Genomic DNA, 17,663 nt, shown 5'->3' on the forward strand with positions numbered 1-17,663 from the left:
ATTATAGGCGTGAGCCACTGCACCAGGCCTGCCCTGGGTCTTTAAAGGGGTACTGCTTCATCATTATCCCTTAATAGCCCACAATTCAGGTATTATTTGTAAAACAAGCCCACACGTCTTCCAGCAAAATCCACTTGCTGTTTGCATTTGTGATGCACCCTATTTTTTGGAATGGCTTTTCCCTGAAACATTTCCCCTCAGTCCTGTTCTCTATTTCTTTCTACTCTAATATTCTGTTCACTCCCGAACTGGGGCAGGATGGAAGGAAAGAATGAAAGAAGAAACTGTAAACAAAAATGGGAGTGCTTGTGGTAAAATTGTCTTCACTTTGATGGTCTTGCAGGGGAAAAAAAATCACCGTCTTGTTTTCTCCACCCTTGACGGTGAAGTTTAATGTAAGGTTTGGCTGAGTCTGCGTAATGGTTCATATCCTGGCTCCAACCATCAGACCATCAAACCATCCTGCCGTCATCTCTCTCCTCTGCAGGCTCTCTCCTCACCTGTCTGGCTCTTCCAGTAAATTCCTTTAAGCTGGCCTCACCCTTCTTTTCCCCATAGTCCCTGTAACAAGGATGTTGGATAGGAGGATGCTGGAGGGTCCTCACTCACACGGCAGCCTCTACAGCCCCCATGCCCAGTGCCTTCGGATGGCTCCAGGGATCCTTGCTTTCTTCTCTCTCAGGGCCGGTAACTGTCAGTGAAGGTACCATCCCCAGGTATTATTTGTAAATAATACCTGAATTGAGACTGTCATCTCCCATCTACAGACCACTTGGCCAGCGCCTGACCTCAGCCCAGGTTGAAACGTCTACTCCCTGCTCATGTCCACTCTTACCCAGGATTATCCTCCAAGGTGGACTTGAGAAACTGTGTTGCCAATGAGAACCCCCAAATGTCCAACCCAAGTTCCTCTTTATGAGATGAACAGGAAAAAGCTCAGAGCTACTGATCTTAAAGTCCCCTGCTGTCCACACTGTTCCTGTATCTATGGAAGCTGAGACCACGATTTGAAGTGTACGGGTGCTAGGAGAGAAATGTGTGGATGCTCCTTGCAGAAAGCCTGGCCTGGCGTGCAATGCTTCTGGCATGTTCTTTTACCCACCTTGCCTGGGTAGACGAGGCTCGGAGCTGGGACAAGCAGCATGAGGGCTACAGGTCTGAGAACTCTAGGCCCAGAGATAAACTGAAGTTCTTGTCTTTTCTTCAGCATATTTTGATTCCTGATTTCTCCCAAACATCAGCTTTCACTGTGAGTTGATAGCTGTTCTGGGTATATGCTTATTCAGAGGATAAATTTATTTCTAATCAGTAACGTGCAAGCGAAAAGCCCAGTGCAACTCGAGATTTTCCACATTAGCCCTGGCGTACACTCAAGGCTGACAGGGGAAAGAGCCCATCTCAGGAGGAGCTTCAACCCCACGCAGCAGCCTCCAGAGTAAAGGAGCAGCTCAGAGGGGAGGCGTTCCGGGCTCATAGGACAGCACCTCAGCCCGTCTCCCATGGCTTTGTACCTGGATTCCAGGCCAGGAGAATGCCACAGAAGACAAGATAAAAGCAAAAGGAGCTTTTTTTCCCTGTTGGGCTGGTAGGACCAAGGGGGCACAGGGCATGTGCCAGCTGACAGAACTGGTATTGGGGCAGTTTCCACGTCTCTCCCCAGGCTTCCGGTTGCTTGATCTTTGGAGTCCATTAGCTTCAAGACACAGCTTTCCAAACTCTGGCTCAGTGTGAGGCAGAGATGTTAAGTTCTCCCCTGCACTCCTGTCTGTGTCTCTTCTCCTCTTCTTAGAGGGACATTGGTCACATTGAAAGGCCCACCCTTCTCCAGTATGACCTCATCTTAACTTACATCATGGTTACATTTGCAAAGACCCCATTCCCAAATAAGGTCACATTCACAGAGATCTGGGCTTAGGACCCAGCAGGTCTTTTGGAAGACACAATTTATCCCACAAAAGACATCACCGCCAGCAATGGTGACAGCATCTGCCTCACCTTCAGTCCTTCAATGCAGTCCCCAGGCCCTTGGCACAGACACGATTGTCCTTGGGCTCAATCATGAGTGGGTTCAGGTTGAGCATGAGCTTCTTCAGCAGGTGTAGGCCTTCAGCAGAGTTCAGGGTCACTGATAGCACTTCTGGGGTTGCCAGCAGTGTGGGACAGTACCAGTGCCAGCCAGAGGAAGCAAGAAGGAAAACAATGTTGACCAAGAAGGGTAGATCTTGGTGTACACATCTGAGACCCTGGGGTCTCTCTGGATTTTCTAGGAGGAATCTAAGACAGGTCTCAGAGTTCCCATGTAGTGGATAGGGTAGAACAAGGGACCACTGTCTCTCCCTGTTCTCCTCGTCCCTGAGTAGAAGCCAGAATGGCCTGAGAAACATGTCACACCATAACTGCTCCTCCCAATAATTCCCTTTTCTCTGGCTCTGCCATTTAGCTAGAGCTACTCTTAGAAAACATTGTATCTCAGATTGCACAGAGGGTGGGATTTCTTCAGCTGTTGGCACCAAGGTGGGTGCAGTGCAGCCAAAAACAGGGCAGAATGAGGTCAGATAGCAAAGGGTGCGTGGACAGGATGCCAGGGCTTTGGGCATGGATAGATGCCCTGTTAGAGAGCAGCCAAATGAACAGTGGGAATCATCTAACCCCAGCGGAGATGCAAACCAGAACCAGAGCCCAAGATGAGGGCCCTCAGTTGTTAATGTGGAGGCCAGGCTGAGATTCGAGATGGGAGGCTGCAGGGGGGCTGCGGGAATGATCTGCCCCCACAGTGGGATACCGAGAGGAAGCCCAAGCCCCTGGCCCTTGGGTGTACTTTTGCTCAGCTTAAAGAAGCTCTACTCTGCATCTGCTTCTTGACACAAAGCTGGCCTCACACACAGGCCTTAGTCCAGTCCACCCAGCATATACACACAGCATGAACCACCATGTGTAGCTAAGGTAGGCCTTCTGCCCAGTTCCTCATTGCCCCCAATCTCCAGCCATATGAGCAAGCTGCTTTCTGCCATGGCATCCCCACATCACAGCCCTGGACCTTTCCAAATCATGGCCCCTTTTCCCAGCTCCTTCCACTTCCAGCAAAAAGATGTGGGGAAGTTCTCTTGCTTTCTCATGCCACTCTAGGTCTGCCCCTGCCCCTTGTCATAAAATCCCCTCCATTGGCCCTGCCCTGATAGCACTGAGGACATACACAAGGGTTTCGGACACTAGCAGGGTCCTCCCTACTCTCAGGTCCCTAAGCTCATGAAGGGAGGAGTTTATTATCCCCACTCCTTAGGAGCTAACCTGGGAGGAGGGTGCAGGGAGCAGAGCCCCTTCTTAAGGACCCTCAGCAGCTCTCGGATTCTTTCTGTGGAGCAGTTTCACTGTGCACAGGTATCAACCCCAGGGAAGGACTCCACACACTTCACCAATAACCACACACCTGTAGCAATCCACCTGCACAAGTGCAGTGAGACGGAGCACTCACATAACCAGTTAAGTGAAGTGATCCTCCAAGGCTCAAGAGATGGAGTCCCATTTACATGTGCCTTATGTTGCACCATAGCTAAGGGACCCTGAAAACACACTCTGCCTTAGGTTTTATGGCCTGGGGACCCATGGATCGCTGGGCTAAAGGGTTGCAGGACCTCCCGTTGTGGGGGTGATGGGAACAGAGCCCGGGCTATCACAGCCAGCTCCTCCTTCTCTCAGAGTGCTGCATTGCCAGCACATTCTATGGTTATTCTGAGAATTTCAAGCAAGTAATGGGGGAAGAGCTGGTTATCCAAGGCCATCTGGGGACTTGTCCTGCACTTTCCTCCTCTGCAACTTCTATTCTTCCATTTCCCAAAGTCTTGGGATCTTAACTTATCTCAACAGTAGGCACAGAAATTACATATTTGTTTAAACTTATTGCTTAGGTCAAGATCTTGGCTCCTGAAGTTCAAATGACCCTAGCTTTTGCAAACAAAGAAAGCTTTTTCCCCCAAACATATCATGGACTTCAAAAGTATATTTTGAATTCACAAAGCTGAGTCTCGTCATCTTTTTTCTGTGTCTTTGCCTACCTATTTCAGTTTAATTGCCCTTACCCCATCCCTAACCTGCCACACACAATACACAAACATATTTGCTCTCACAGTCTATGCTCCAACAATTTTGAGCATATTTCCTGAATATGTCATTGTCCTCTTGCTCTTGTAAACACTGCAGCTATCTTCTGAGATGCTATTTCCCCCATGTGCAGCTAATGAATTCCTATGCATTCCCCATGCAATGGCTGGGGCCCCCAGATCCTCTGTTCCTGTCAGAGGCCCAGCATATTTCCATGATACATCACGAAAATGCTCAGGCCAGTTTCTATACTGTGTCAATCATCATGGTGCCCCAGGGCTGACTTCCCATTACTTGGCTCTGACTTTAATGGAAAGAGGGCTGTGATGACAGTGAGAGGTATAGTTCTTCCCTTCTGTGACAGGCACAGCAGCCGACCAGCAGAGCTGTACTTGAGTGGCTCAGTCATCTCAAGCAGAGGTAGATGACTCGTTTTCTTGGGCCATGACCTCCTTTCCTTCTTTGAGTCACATGGCAGGGTGAGTTACTTCCCTGGGTAGTCAAATATGTTACTTAGGATTGTGCTAGTTTGTGTATCAAATAAATCCCAAAATAAAACAAGTCAACTCAATAGAGGTCTATTCTTACTCACTGTTTTAGTCCATTTGGGCTTCTATAACAAAACACATATATTGAGTGGCTTATAAAGAACACAAATTTATTTCTCCAGTTCTGGAGGCTGGGAATTCCAAGGTCAAGGGCACCAGCAGATTAGCTATCTGGTGAGGGCTTGTTTTATGTTTCACAGACGATGCCTTCTACCTGTGTCTTCACATAGTCGAAGGGGGAATGAGCTCTTGGCCCTATTTTATAAAAGGACCAGTCCCATTCCTGAGGGCACCACCCTCGTGACTTAATTCTCTCCCGAAAACCTCATCTCCTGATACCATCACCTGGGAGGTTAGGATTTTAACATATGAATTTGAGGAGGGCACAAACATTCTGATCATAGTACTCACCTATAAGTCAAGTATTAAAACCAGAAGGGTGAGTCTCTTCCATGTGATCATTCAGGGTCCCAGGCTTCACTTCTCTGTGTCCCTGCTTCGGGGTTGTTGCCATCTGCATTGAGCTGGTGGAAAGAGAAAGAGATCCTGGAAGAAGCACATCCATTTCTAAGAAGCTTGACTCAGACATGGTCCAAATCACTTCCTCTCACTTCTGTTGGTGACATCTAGTCACATGGCCACATCTGGCTTCTAGGAGTGGGAAATATGGTCTAACCACGTGCCTGGCCACATTCCTATTACCACAGAAGAAGAGAACAGATTAGAGCAGGCAGCTGGCAGAATGTGCTACAAATCAACCTACTTGGCAGCTGTGCTGGGGAAAGGAAGCATTCCGTCTCCCCAGTGGTTCACTTTCCTCCACGCTTTCCCCCCCATGAAATGGTGCATTCCCTCTCAAGACCTCCCTGTACCAATCTCTATCGCCGCTCCCAGCTCTGTTCATACCCTTCAGCCTTCCCTTAGGGGAATGTATTTTTGGTTAAAGCAAACACATCTAGTAGATACTTGAAACAGACTGGTTTAAAAACCTGCTTGTGTTTATTCCCATCACCGGAGTAGCCTAGGAAGGACCTCCATGCTGTCCATTCAATTCCATGAGCATTTATATGGTCTCTCCAGTGTGCTGGGCGCTATCATCAATAAACCATCATGCCACCCTGCACGGTGACCAGGAGGCTTATCAGTGTGAGACTTGGTTCAGTGTGAACTCTTCAGCTCATGAAACTGACAGTACCTTTGGGTTGTAGGCCCGTGTGGTCAGGCCTCAGGTGCTTGGGTGTTAGTTTTTACTTCTTTGAAAAAAAAAAAAATCTATGTTTTCCTCCATGATGGTTAATCCCCAAATAGTCAGGCTTACTTCTGTCCCAGATCCTAACCACCTACTGGGTTTTCTTCGTGGGCTTAAGGTTAAGTCCCTGATCCGGTTTCATGCAGCTTTCATTGATGTTTCATTTGCTATCCACCACAGCAAGATTACTTTTTTCAAAAGACAGAAATCTCAGCAGATGTATTCATTCTGGGATGTTTCCTGGACTCACACCAGTGAGCTCATTAGCCCAGGCTAACTATGGGCCTTTGGAGGCTTTTTCTTTCCTTCTTTTTTAAGTTTGTAGCAAAAAGTGGGATCATGTGATCTGTGCATAGCAGCTCTCCTTCCTGTATGTTCAGTGAGCAGTGACTGAAACTCCCCCCAAGAAGGAAGGCTGTGCTTTCTAAACATGCGTACATCTTAGCAGTGTCTGCTTTTGTTTAGTGGAGACTGAAGCTGAAACCGGAAATTGCTAGGTCAGCTATACCACTCGAATAAAAAAAAAGTCTAGCCAAAAAGAACAGCAAAACTATGGCCTGGGCTTTTTGGAGTGTCTTGTCTGATTACCCAATTATTGCAGCTCAGATTAGGAAGGGATTAACCCCTGAGGTTGGACAGATGGAGAACACTATTAAAATACCCCATGTGGGGTTTCGGAGTGAGCAGAAAAGTGACCACCTGTTCCTGTTTCTTGGGTCAGTCTGCCCTCATTTAGAGTCTGAAGATCACTGTCTCTGATGTCCGTGTGTGAAGAAACTGAATAGCACAGGAAGCAAGCAGAGGCCCCACCCTGTCTGGCCCAGAAGCACTGCTCTCCTGAGTCTCTGTCCCAACCTGGAGCCCTGCCCTAGACTGACCTGGTAAGGAATATTCATCTGAATTACAAGTGATTTTAGGGTTGTTATCTCCCAGGGCCCTTGGGAACAGTCTGAGGACACTTTATGAGACTGTCACAGACAGAAAGGTTTCCATTTCAGACCTCCCTTTTCCTTTGATAACTATTGAAGAAGTTGGTACCTCCTCCTTTCTTGAACCTCTGCATTTCAGAGGCTCCATTGGGGCTGTTTCCTTTTAAGCATTCTCAGAAGCTGCAGAAGAGTGAAGTGAGATCTTTGGCTTTGGGCCTTTTTGTCCCTGCATTTCTCTAGGCAGGGAGGCTGAGTGAGTGTGCCTCATGTTCCAGCCTTGAATTCACAAGCAGGAAGGTACTGTAAGCAGTCCACTCAATAATTAATAAGCCACTTAGTTCTGCTTCAAGTCCTTTATCTTACGGATAAAGGATGTGTTCAGGAACATTAATGGTTGATGAGAAAACATTATGCCAAATAAAATATGTTGGGCAATCTTGAAATTGCCGTGATTTAGCTGGGTGAGTATTTCTTCCTTATGTATCTAACTTGTGTCAATTCGAGAAAAGCATACTGAGCACATTGAATGCCCACTTCATCCCCAGCACCACGGAAACATAGAATCTCGAGGTTGGCAGGGTCTTCGGTCCCAAAATTGTGTAAGCAGCCAGCCATTCATGATTGGAATGCTTCCAGGAAAAGCACCTCACTCATCCAGAGGCAGCTTACTCCATGTCCCAACAATCCCACTAGAGATTTTTTTTAGGGCTGTTTTTTTTTTTTAATCTTCACAGCTTCTATCCCTGAGTTCTAGTTATACTCCTGTATTGAGCAACTTTTGTGGGCTAGGTGAGGTTCCAGGTGGTTTTCGTACATTCAGTTATTTAATCCCCAGAGTCATCATATGAGGTGGGGGCTCCCCATTTTACAGATCAGGAAACTGGCACAAAGAAATTAAATGATTTGCTCAAGATCAGTAACTAGTGAGTGACAAAGCACTCTGGCTCCATTAGTATATCTTCTTCTTCTCTTTTTTTTTTTTTTTTTTTGAGATGGTGTCTCACTCTGTTGCCCAGGCTGGAGTTCAGTGGTGTGATCTCAGATCACTGAAGCCTCTGTCTCCCAGGTTCAAGCGATTCTCATGCCTCAGCCTCCTGAGTAGCTGCGATTACAGGTGCCTGCCACCACACCTGGCTAATTTTTATATTTTTAGTAGAGATGGGGTTTCACCATGTTGGTCAAGATGGTCTTGAACTCCTAGCCTCAAGTGATCTGCTTGCCTCAGTTTCCCAAAGTGCTGGGATTACAGGTGTGAGCCACTGCACCCGGCCTCATAATATATTTTCTTAATCACTGTTTTGATTATCTGTTACTGAGTAATATACTACTCCAAAACTTAATGGCTTAAAATAATGATTATTTTATTTTCTCACAATTCTGTGGGTCACATATTTTGGCAGGGCTAAGCTGGGTGAATCTTCTGCTCCACATGGCATCAACTGAGGTCTTTCATGGATTGTAGCATGATGGCCACTAGGACTGGGATGTCCAGCATAGTGTCACTCACACATCTGGCAAGGACAGTTGGGAGGTTCCATGTGGCTCACACCAAAGAACTAGCTTGAGCTTCTTTTCCTGACAGCTGGACCCCAAAAGCAAGCATTTTAATCAGCAAAGGTGAGTGCTGCATAACTGTTCAGACTCATCTTCAGAAGTTATACACATTACATTCACATATTCTGTTGGTCAAAAGAAGTCACAGTGTAGATTCCAGCAGAGGGCAATTAAGTTCTGCCTCTTTACTGGAGAACAAAAAGGAGCATGTAAGATGGAATGTATTGTTGCATCCATGTGTAGAAACTCCAGCAACCAAGAGCCACAACGCCCATTCTGCCCATCTAGAAAACAAACTGATGCACCCTCCAGATAACATCTATCCAGGTACTTAAAACTAGCTCTCAGGCATCTTTGTCCTGCTCTTCAAGCTTCTTCTTTCTTTAAGTGTTTCTTATAAAGTGTGGAATGGTACTGTCCCTCTCCTCTGATGTGTCCCAGAACTAAATGTCATACTCCAAGGTATGCCTGGCCTGGTGAGAACAGAAGGCCCATCATCTCCTGTCTTTAAATATGGTGATGGAATCAACAGGAATTCTTGACCAGCACACAGAAATTCTGTTACTTGAAACTCCGATGCCCCCACACCCTGTAATTGTGCAGTTGTTTTGAAAGACCAAAGTTAAATTATATTTTATGAAATTTGACCTAGCACTCTCATTCATTGATTTCATCTTCCACTGCATTCACGGTCCACTCAGCTTTCAGTCAAACCTACATTTGACTCATGACTTAACTCCTCCTTCCACAGCTTCTTCCAAGTCATTGACAAAACTGCTGGCCTATTCATCTACAAGAAGATAGCTCTGAGGAACACCATGGAACACCTGTCTCTGTTTTAAAATCCACTGATCTGTAACCTACGTAAACTGATAAGGCAGAATTGTTTAGACAATTCTGGATCCACAACTTGTCTATGTATCCAGCCCACGTTTTTACAGCCTGACTCAGGAGCATCGAAAGAACCATCACCAGCACTGTGCTCACCCATGATCTTGGCAGCAAAAGAAATTAGGTTAGGCTGAATTTGTCTTGTTTTGGTTTGTTTTAGAGACAGGGTCTCACTTTGTCACCCAGGCCAGAGTGCAGTGGCAAGATCATTGTTCACTGCAGCCTCCAACTCCTGAGCTCAAGTGATCCTCCTGCCTCAGCCTCCTGAGTATCAGAGACTATAGGCATGCAATATCATGCCCAGCTAATTTTTTAAATTTGTGTTTTCGTACAGACAGGGTCTCCCTAAGTTGCCCAGGCTGGCCTCAAATTCCTGGGCTCAAGTCATCCTCCCGCCTCAGCCTCCCAAAGTGTTGGGATTATAGGTGTGAGCCACTGCATCCGGCCAGGAAGCTCTTCCTGAGGCCCTGCTGACTCCTGGCAATCGCAACTTCCCTTCTCAAGTAATTTCTTTAACACCCCATGCTGGAAGGTCACCCCGTCTCATGCCCTTTCTCCCTCAACACTGTTCACCCATTTGCAGCTTTCTTTTCTCCAGAGTTCTCCAGAGATAACCTCAGTGATGCAGGCACCGAATCAGTTATAACGGCAGGATCTTAGAACCTAATCCTTTTTTGAATCTGGGTCAGGAGACATGAAATCAGAGCAGCAGGGGCTGCCCACTCTTTTCAAGAAACATGGGCTTCTGCTCCCCTTCACTATTTATTTTACAGCAAGCAAAAGAAAGCCACAAGAGTCTCCCTTCAGGCTGCTTACCGCATACCTCAAGGAGAAGGTATACATGCTAATAGTAATAATATGAAACAAAATAGAACCACTACCTGGGTGCAGGGAACGTGAGACATTATAGGGTTTATAAGACAGATTATTTACAGTTGGTCAGATCACAAAAGGCTTCATGGCGGCAGTGGCATATGGAGTAGATTCTAAATAGCAGGTGGGTGCTGGCGAAGATGCACAGAAATGGCTCTCACATCTTTGCTAGAGAGATCGAGAGATCTAGAGATTCACAGATATTCTCGGGACGTCTAAATATTAATTTAAAATGCTTGTGCCATGCAACCTTGTGATTTCAAAATCCAAGTAGATAATCTGAACACAAACTTGTTCGAAGTGTTACTTAAAGGACACTGGTGTTTAATGGAACACAGAGCAACCACCAAGACTTTGTGAACATCCACCCGATGCCAGCTGAGGGACTGGAGGGGTCTCTCAGATGTCTGATTAACATGCCCTGATTCTCCCTTCCACAATTTGTGAAAATGCAAATCTTTCCCATTAATTTTGTAGATTACCAAGAGCTCCTTTTCAAGTGCTTTTTTTCTGGCTATGCCCTGCCCAGGGCTGCCTTAATTCAGCTGCCATTTCCCTCAAGCATTTCATGATTTGCGTGATTGACTGTGGTTGTGCAAATCCTGGCCGGGGTTGGGATTGCGCAGTTCGGCTCCGTCTCTCACTCGCTCTTGCTTCCTTCCTCTACCCCCTGGAGCAACTGACAAATGATTCCCCACGCTCCTCCTCAGAGCTTTTTTCTTTAAAAAGGCAAGTTTTCCCTAAAAGGAATTCTCATATCAGTTGCTAATAATATATATTTCCCCTTGCATTATTATATGAAGAATTTTTTCATGACATGGGAAAATGCTTATGATAACATATCTCCCCATTCCCTTCTGAGCAGGGAAAAAGCAAGACACAATCTTGAAGCTATACCCAGGGTAGTGTCAACCATGTAAGACCATATGTATCAAGGGAAATTTAATCAACCGTAGCAGTGGCTAGCTCTGGAATTGGATGCTGGGTGATTTGTACTCTTCTAGACAAATTTGCTGTCTCTACCAAGTTTTCAGAGATTACCCAAAGATAGCGCATATTTGGAGCCCGGGTACCTGGGAAAATGGAAATTTTACTATTCAGAAAATGTTTTTAAAAAATCAAAACGCGGGAAGCAGCCAGTGTGGAAAGGGCTGCTGAGGTTTCCTTTCCCCTCCAGCCATGGGTGGTGAGCTTGCCGATGGGTGCTCCTGCCCTTCTTACCCTGCACTAGTAACTATTGCCTCGAATTGGAAGCTGGAAAGTTCAAACATTTGTAAAAGGCAGACCTCAGTATTCTGACTTCTCCTCCTCCTGTTGGCAGTCTGCCTCCATGACATACCGGCAGGATTTCTAGAAGGGCGCAGAAGGCACCAGGAGGGCGGATGAGGACCCTGTGGCCTGTGAGTATGAGTGTGGGTGTGGGGCACATCTGCTGGTTTCAGACCCCCTACAGGTCCCCAACTCACCTTCAGCTAGTACCTGCACTGAGAACTGCATTTTCCAATATAGATGGGTCCCCTTTTGGCAAACTGGCAAAACTCAGCGGGCTACCCAGAGAAAACGCTCCTCTTGCTACCTCTGTTAAACATTTAGCTTCTGACTAATCAATCTGAAACCATCACCCCACTGCAGCCTTTCTGCAGCTGACAGACTTGAATTCAAGAGGACGGGAAAGGGCTCCTAATATTTCCATCTGAAGCGATATCGCTGAAATTTCATAGACAAGCCTTGGAGTCATGCACATATCTTTCGGATGTCTCAGAAGCACAACAGCTATTCACAGCTCCTCTGAGAACAGACAGGGAGTTTGTAGGTGGGTTGTACTTGAATAAGCTTCTTTCTTCCCTTCCTCCCTCCAACAGCATGAAGCACCAGAATAACTCCCTGTTACTAATGTGCAAGAAGTTTCTTGTAGGTGGTCCATGCAGACACTATTCTTTCATTTTTTTTAAATCACTATAAGAGATCAGTTCTCTGTATGGAGGTAATTTCCTTCCTCCCTCCCTCCCTCCTTCCCTCCCTCCCTCCCTCCTTTCCTCCCTTCCTTCCTTTCTTACTGGGTCTTACTCTGTCTCCCAGGCTGGAGTGCAATGGTGCAATCTCGGCTCACTGCAACCTCCGCCTCCCCAGTTCAAGTGAGTCTCCTGCCTCAGCCTCCCGAGTAGTTGGGAATACAGGCACCTGCCACCACACCTGATTAATTTTTGTATTTTTAATAGAGAGGAGGTTTCATCACATTGGCCAGGCTGGTCTCAAATTCCTGACCTCAGGTGATCAGCCCGCCCTCAGCCTCCCAAAGTGCTGGGATTACAGGGGTGAGCCACAGCATCTGGCCTGTATGCTGACAATTTCTTCTTGCACCTATGAAACTTATGTAGGGATAAGGTGGCATGGAGGGGGCAGTTAGGAGGGTTCCTGGTGGTTTGGGCTAAGGTGGTAGCAACAGAGAGAGCAAGAAGTGGCGACATGTCTTAACAGACCACATTCTCAGACTTCATTGTCAGTGACGACATTAAACATGAGGTTGATAGAGCCACTTATATAGCTGGATGTGACAGCTGTGATAACTATGTCTGCGTCTCATCACTAATATTCAAAGCTATTTACTGAGCTCAAGAAAGCAAAATAAGACACGAGCCCTATCCTCAAGTAGCTTACAGAACCTAGGACAGAAGTTTTGCCTATGACCAGGTAGAACAAGTGCCATTTGAAAGGCACAATTCAGTGGGATTCAGACCCTCCAAACGAGGACGATGACCCCTGACAGGGGTAGCCAGGGGTGCTTCCCTGGTGTGGGTGAGCAAATGTGGAGAGGAGGCCTTCCTAACCAGCAGAGGTCTGTGGGCAGGACAGGAATGGCTGGGGATAGGGAAGTGTGCAGTGTCCTCAAAAGGTGTGAGTGCTGATTCGGGCTGGAGGGCAAGATTCACAAAGGAGGAGTTATTGGGAGGGAAAGCTTGAAGGCAGATTAAGATTAGTTTAAGGAAGGCTATAAATGCAAAATTAAAGGGTTTATTCTGTGGGCTGAGGGAAATGTTGAAGTTTTGGGGCAGGAGGGAGTTTATGATTGTCTGTAGGCAAGCAGATTAAAGGGGGCAAATCGGGACGTGAACATGGAGCTCGGTCGCCCATCTGCTGCCAGACAGGAAGAGAGTAGATTCTAAAAACACTGTGGGCATCAAGCCACATTGTGATCACCTAGCTGAACATGAAGGGTGAACAGAGGAGAGAAAAGAGAACTAGAGGATGCTGACATGTAATGACTAGGGGAGTTGGGAGTTGCAGTTCATTTCTCTCCAGTTGAATTTCAGGTGCTTCTGGCACAGGAGGGTCGAGGTGGCCAGTGGGCACGTGGAGATGCATAGCTAACACTGGGGAAAACCAGACTGGAATAATTCTCTGAGCCTTCTTTTTAGAGACAGCAGTCAAAGCAATGGGAGTACATGAAATTGCCGAGAAAAAATAATGAAGAACTAGAGGAGGGAAGGAAAGGGGGAAAGGACTCATCTTATAGAAAACCCACAGCTAAGGGGAGAAGGAGAAGGTTACGCAGGGGAGTGATCGGAGTGTGGTTGATAGCTCTGCTCTGTAGACCTTTAATTTGTTTGGAACTTGGTGCCACCCTGATATCATAGCTGACTTGCTAATCTTCCAATGACCTCCAGCTTGCTTGTCTGGGTACCTCGCTCCTTTACTGGACGTTATGATGCCCAAGTAACAGAATACTGTTGCTGAGAAAGATCTTTTACAAAATCTCCGTTGTACAATTAGGTCCATGAGCTCGTTCATTTTCAGATTCTTTTTTTAAAATCAGACTGTAGTTTTGCATTGTGAGTCTTTCAGGTCTCTATAAATAGTATTTATGTCTTCATGGCTGAGGATCTCAAAGATATTCAACAATATTTGAATCTTAGGCTGGAGGACATTTCGGTATTCTTTGGTCAGGAATAACATTTCCTTTTATGAATAGCAGCTTTTAGGGATTATATCATGATATACAAATAAAGAGGCCTTCACCTGACAAATAATCCACCATTTGTGCATTGTGTACAGAACACAGTGACTGTCAAACTTGACATGCTTCCTGTGTAGAAGAGTGTGGTAGAACCTGAGAGGAGAGAGGGTTGGGGAGAAAGAACCCCAGCTCAGATGGTGCGTGTGATTCAGACTGCAAATCAGGGAGGCTTCGTGGCATGCGGCATCGGTTGCACCGGGCCCATACTGAGCTAATGCCCTGCTGGTGAGTTTTGAAATTCTTAATACTTTTTGAATGAGGAGCCCTGCATTTTTAATTTTTGCCGGGCACTGCATCTGACCTAGCCAGTCCTGCTGCAGAGCTTAACACATGTCTGACTAATAATCAGAGAGGTCAATGGGGTCTCTCTTAGAAATAATGTCTGAAGTGGTTCTATAGGTCCTGCAAGCTGGGACTGCAGCATGTGGCCCCATGGGCTTCCCCGACGGTGGTTCACTGGGGGCAGCCTGGGAGGGCAGGCACTCTGCAGACGGTAGCGCTGGGAGCTCTACCTTTGAGGCCACTGTCTGAGCAACAGCTGCTCACTCTGCATGGCCAAAGAATTTAGCTGCAAAAATCTAATTTGAAACTCCCTAATTAAACTAATGAAGTCAGAGCATTTTAATCTGTTCTTGGTGCAGCCCTGTGTCTAATCCCAGAATAAATAGATAATTGTGACTTAGTGGCATATGTGTGCTGTTTGTGTGCTGCTTTTTTTTTTTTTCTTTTTTCTTTCTGTGATATGCAAGCCAGGCAACATCTTTATATCCTTTTTTAAAAGCTTGGGAAAGGAACTGATTTTCTTTAGCCAAATGCGATGTTTAAAACAAAGGAAAGTTGTAGTGCCTTTAATATCAATCACGCATCTATTTTACCATCCTTCACTGACAGCCATAAACAAGTCATGCCCAGTAGTCCCTATTCCTGAAAGATCCTATTTGATCCTCAAATTTTTTTGTTTTAAAGAACGCTCATGAATAATAAATGCTACCACACAGATGTCGCCTAAAGAGACAGGTTGGGAAGTGCAGACTGAGTCTTGTCTCTCTCCTTTAGCCTCGCATTCTGTAGATGAGGAAAATTCACTGATTAACCTTCAAACTATATCACATTATTTCCCTGAGACACATACATCTTCATAATGTTGGAGAAGCTTATAAAATCCAGAGACTAATGGGTCTTTCTGTTTAATCCTTCCATCTTTCTGCCCAACAAAAGTGTTCTTTATTAAATATTTCTACCTCTTTTTTTTTTTTTGAGACAGAGTCTCACTCTGTCTCCAGGCTGGAGTGCAGTGGGGCGATCTTGACTCATTGCAACCTCTGCTTCCCAGGTTCAAACGATTCTCCTGTCTCAGCCTCCCAAGTAGCTGGGACTACAGGCATGCACCACCACACCCAGATAATTTTTCTATATTTAGTAGAGATGGAGTTTCACCATGTTGGCCAGGATGGTATTGATCTCTTGACCTCATGATCTGCCTGCCTCGGCCTCCCAGAGTGCTGGGATTACAGGTGTGAGCCACCATGCCTGGCCTCTACCACCTTTTCAAATAACTGAAATGGAGTCACTCTTTCCCCCTTCAGAATTTATTGATTTATTTCCTGAATCTTTCAAATATTAATCCGAGTGTTAGGCTACTTTCTTTTTTTTTTTTTTTTGAGACGGAGTTTTACTCTTGTTACCCAGGCTGGAGTGCAATGGCGTGATCTCGGCTCATCACAACCTCCGCCTCCTAGGTTCAGGCAATTCTCCTGCCTCAGCCTCCTGAGTAGCTGGGATTACAGGCACACGCCACCATGCCCAGCTAATTTTTTGTATTTTTAGTAGAGATGGGGTTTCACCATGTTGACCAGGATGGTCTCGATCTCTTGACCTCGTGATCCACCCGCCTCGGCCTCCCAAAGTGCTGGGATTACAGGCGTGAGCCACCGCGCCTGGCCCTACTTTCTTTTTTTGAGATGGAATCTCGCTCTGTTGCCCAGGCTGGAATGCAGTGGTGCACTCTCTGCTCACTGCAACCTCTGTCCCCTGGGTTCAAGCAATTCTCGTGCCTCAGCCTCCCAAGTAGCAGGGTTACAGGTATGCGCCATCACACCTGGATGTTTTTTGTATTTTCAGTAGAGATGGGGTTTCACCATGTTGGCGAGGCTGGTCTCGAACTCCTGACCTCAGGTGATCCAACCACCTCAGTCTCCCAAAGTGCTGGGATTGTAGGTGTGAGCTGGGATTATAGGTGTGAGCCACCACACCCAGCCCTCAGATTCTTTTACGAAGGAAAAATCTCTGTGCTGCAGCCTCTCACTATACCTCTGGCTCAGCTAAGTACTAAATGGAAGACCACTGAGAGAGCAAGGACAGTTAGCACACTCCATCTCTACTGGCAGAGAGGAATAACTTCTCAAGTGAATGATGACTATTTATTATGCCCAAGGCTGGCTTCTCCAACCAGGGGACACAAAAGTCCGCAAAACACAGACCCTACCTAAGGAGGGCTTATGGACACATTACAAATTTTCTTGATGATAAATTTGTAATTTACAGATTTCATTGATAGGATGTGACCAACCACCTCAATTTGCTGAAACAGAGAGATTTCCCAAGATATGGGACTTTCAGCTTCAAAATCAGGAAAGTCCTTGGCAAACCAGGAGGAGTTGGTTACTCTACTAATAAAAAAATAAGTAGTATTATTGTGTATGTGGAAAAGAAAATACAGTACACAGGGCCAGCCACGGTGACTCACACCTGTAATGTCGGCGCTTTGGGAGGCTGAGGCAGGATAACTTGAGTGAGACCTTGTCTCTAAAAAAAGAAAGAAAGAAAGAAAACACAGCACACAGAACCCTGTTTGTGGGGCCTCTGTCTGAGAAAACACACGGCTTTTGTGGACCTTTCTGTGTACACCCCACGAACATGGAGGCAGAATGAGTTACCTGGTTCAGTGACATGCTCAAGACGCACACCTTGAGCTCTGAGTTCCTAAGACTCAGGTGAATAAGGACCAACTCAGGGAAAGGTAGGCTCTACAGGAGACCTTCCAGAAGCCCTGTGGGTGGGGAGGAGAAGGGAGCTGCCCACATGGGAGGCAGTGCTTTGGGAGGACTCCCTGGGAGCATGCTTTGACTCTTCTCCCTTCTCTGTGTTGCTGGACTCCCCACAACCATCCTGTAACACCTGACTTTCAAGTGTCACCCCACAACACTGACTCCTCCAACAGCAGGAGCAGGCGCCACGGCTCTGCTTGGACTCCACTCTAGCCTCGCCCGGCCACTCTGGGCTCACCCTGCCGGTGACCCCAGCAGCAACGTCCTCCCTGTACGCTGCTGTCCTTTGTCTGGGGTCATTGGATAAAGCTCAACAGGACAGACATGCTGGAGAAAGCAAATTTTATACCAGAGAAGCCTTTGAAGTTGGAAAACATTACAGTAGATGGAACTGGGGCTTTTCATGAAGCCCGTGAAGAAATGCCGGAAAACTGGAAGAACAGAGAGACAAACAGCTTC

General features: G+C 46.4%; 1 long non-coding RNA gene across 1 annotated transcript; it reads left to right on the forward strand.

The window, feature by feature from the left end:
• Positions 1–6,576: 6,576 nt before the first annotated feature.
• LOC103793466 (uncharacterized) lies at positions 6,577–14,856 on the forward strand. Its single transcript, XR_620512.3, has 3 exons — positions 6,577–6,776; positions 11,775–11,955; positions 13,454–14,856. It is a non-coding gene; the product is annotated as an uncharacterized LOC103793466 (long non-coding RNA).
• The last annotated feature ends 2,807 nt before the right edge of the window (positions 14,857–17,663 follow it).

The sequence above is a fragment of the Callithrix jacchus genome, chromosome 5, assembly GCF_049354715.1.
Source record: "Callithrix jacchus isolate 240 chromosome 5, calJac240_pri, whole genome shotgun sequence".
Lineage (NCBI taxonomy): Eukaryota > Metazoa > Chordata > Mammalia > Primates > Cebidae > Callithrix > Callithrix jacchus.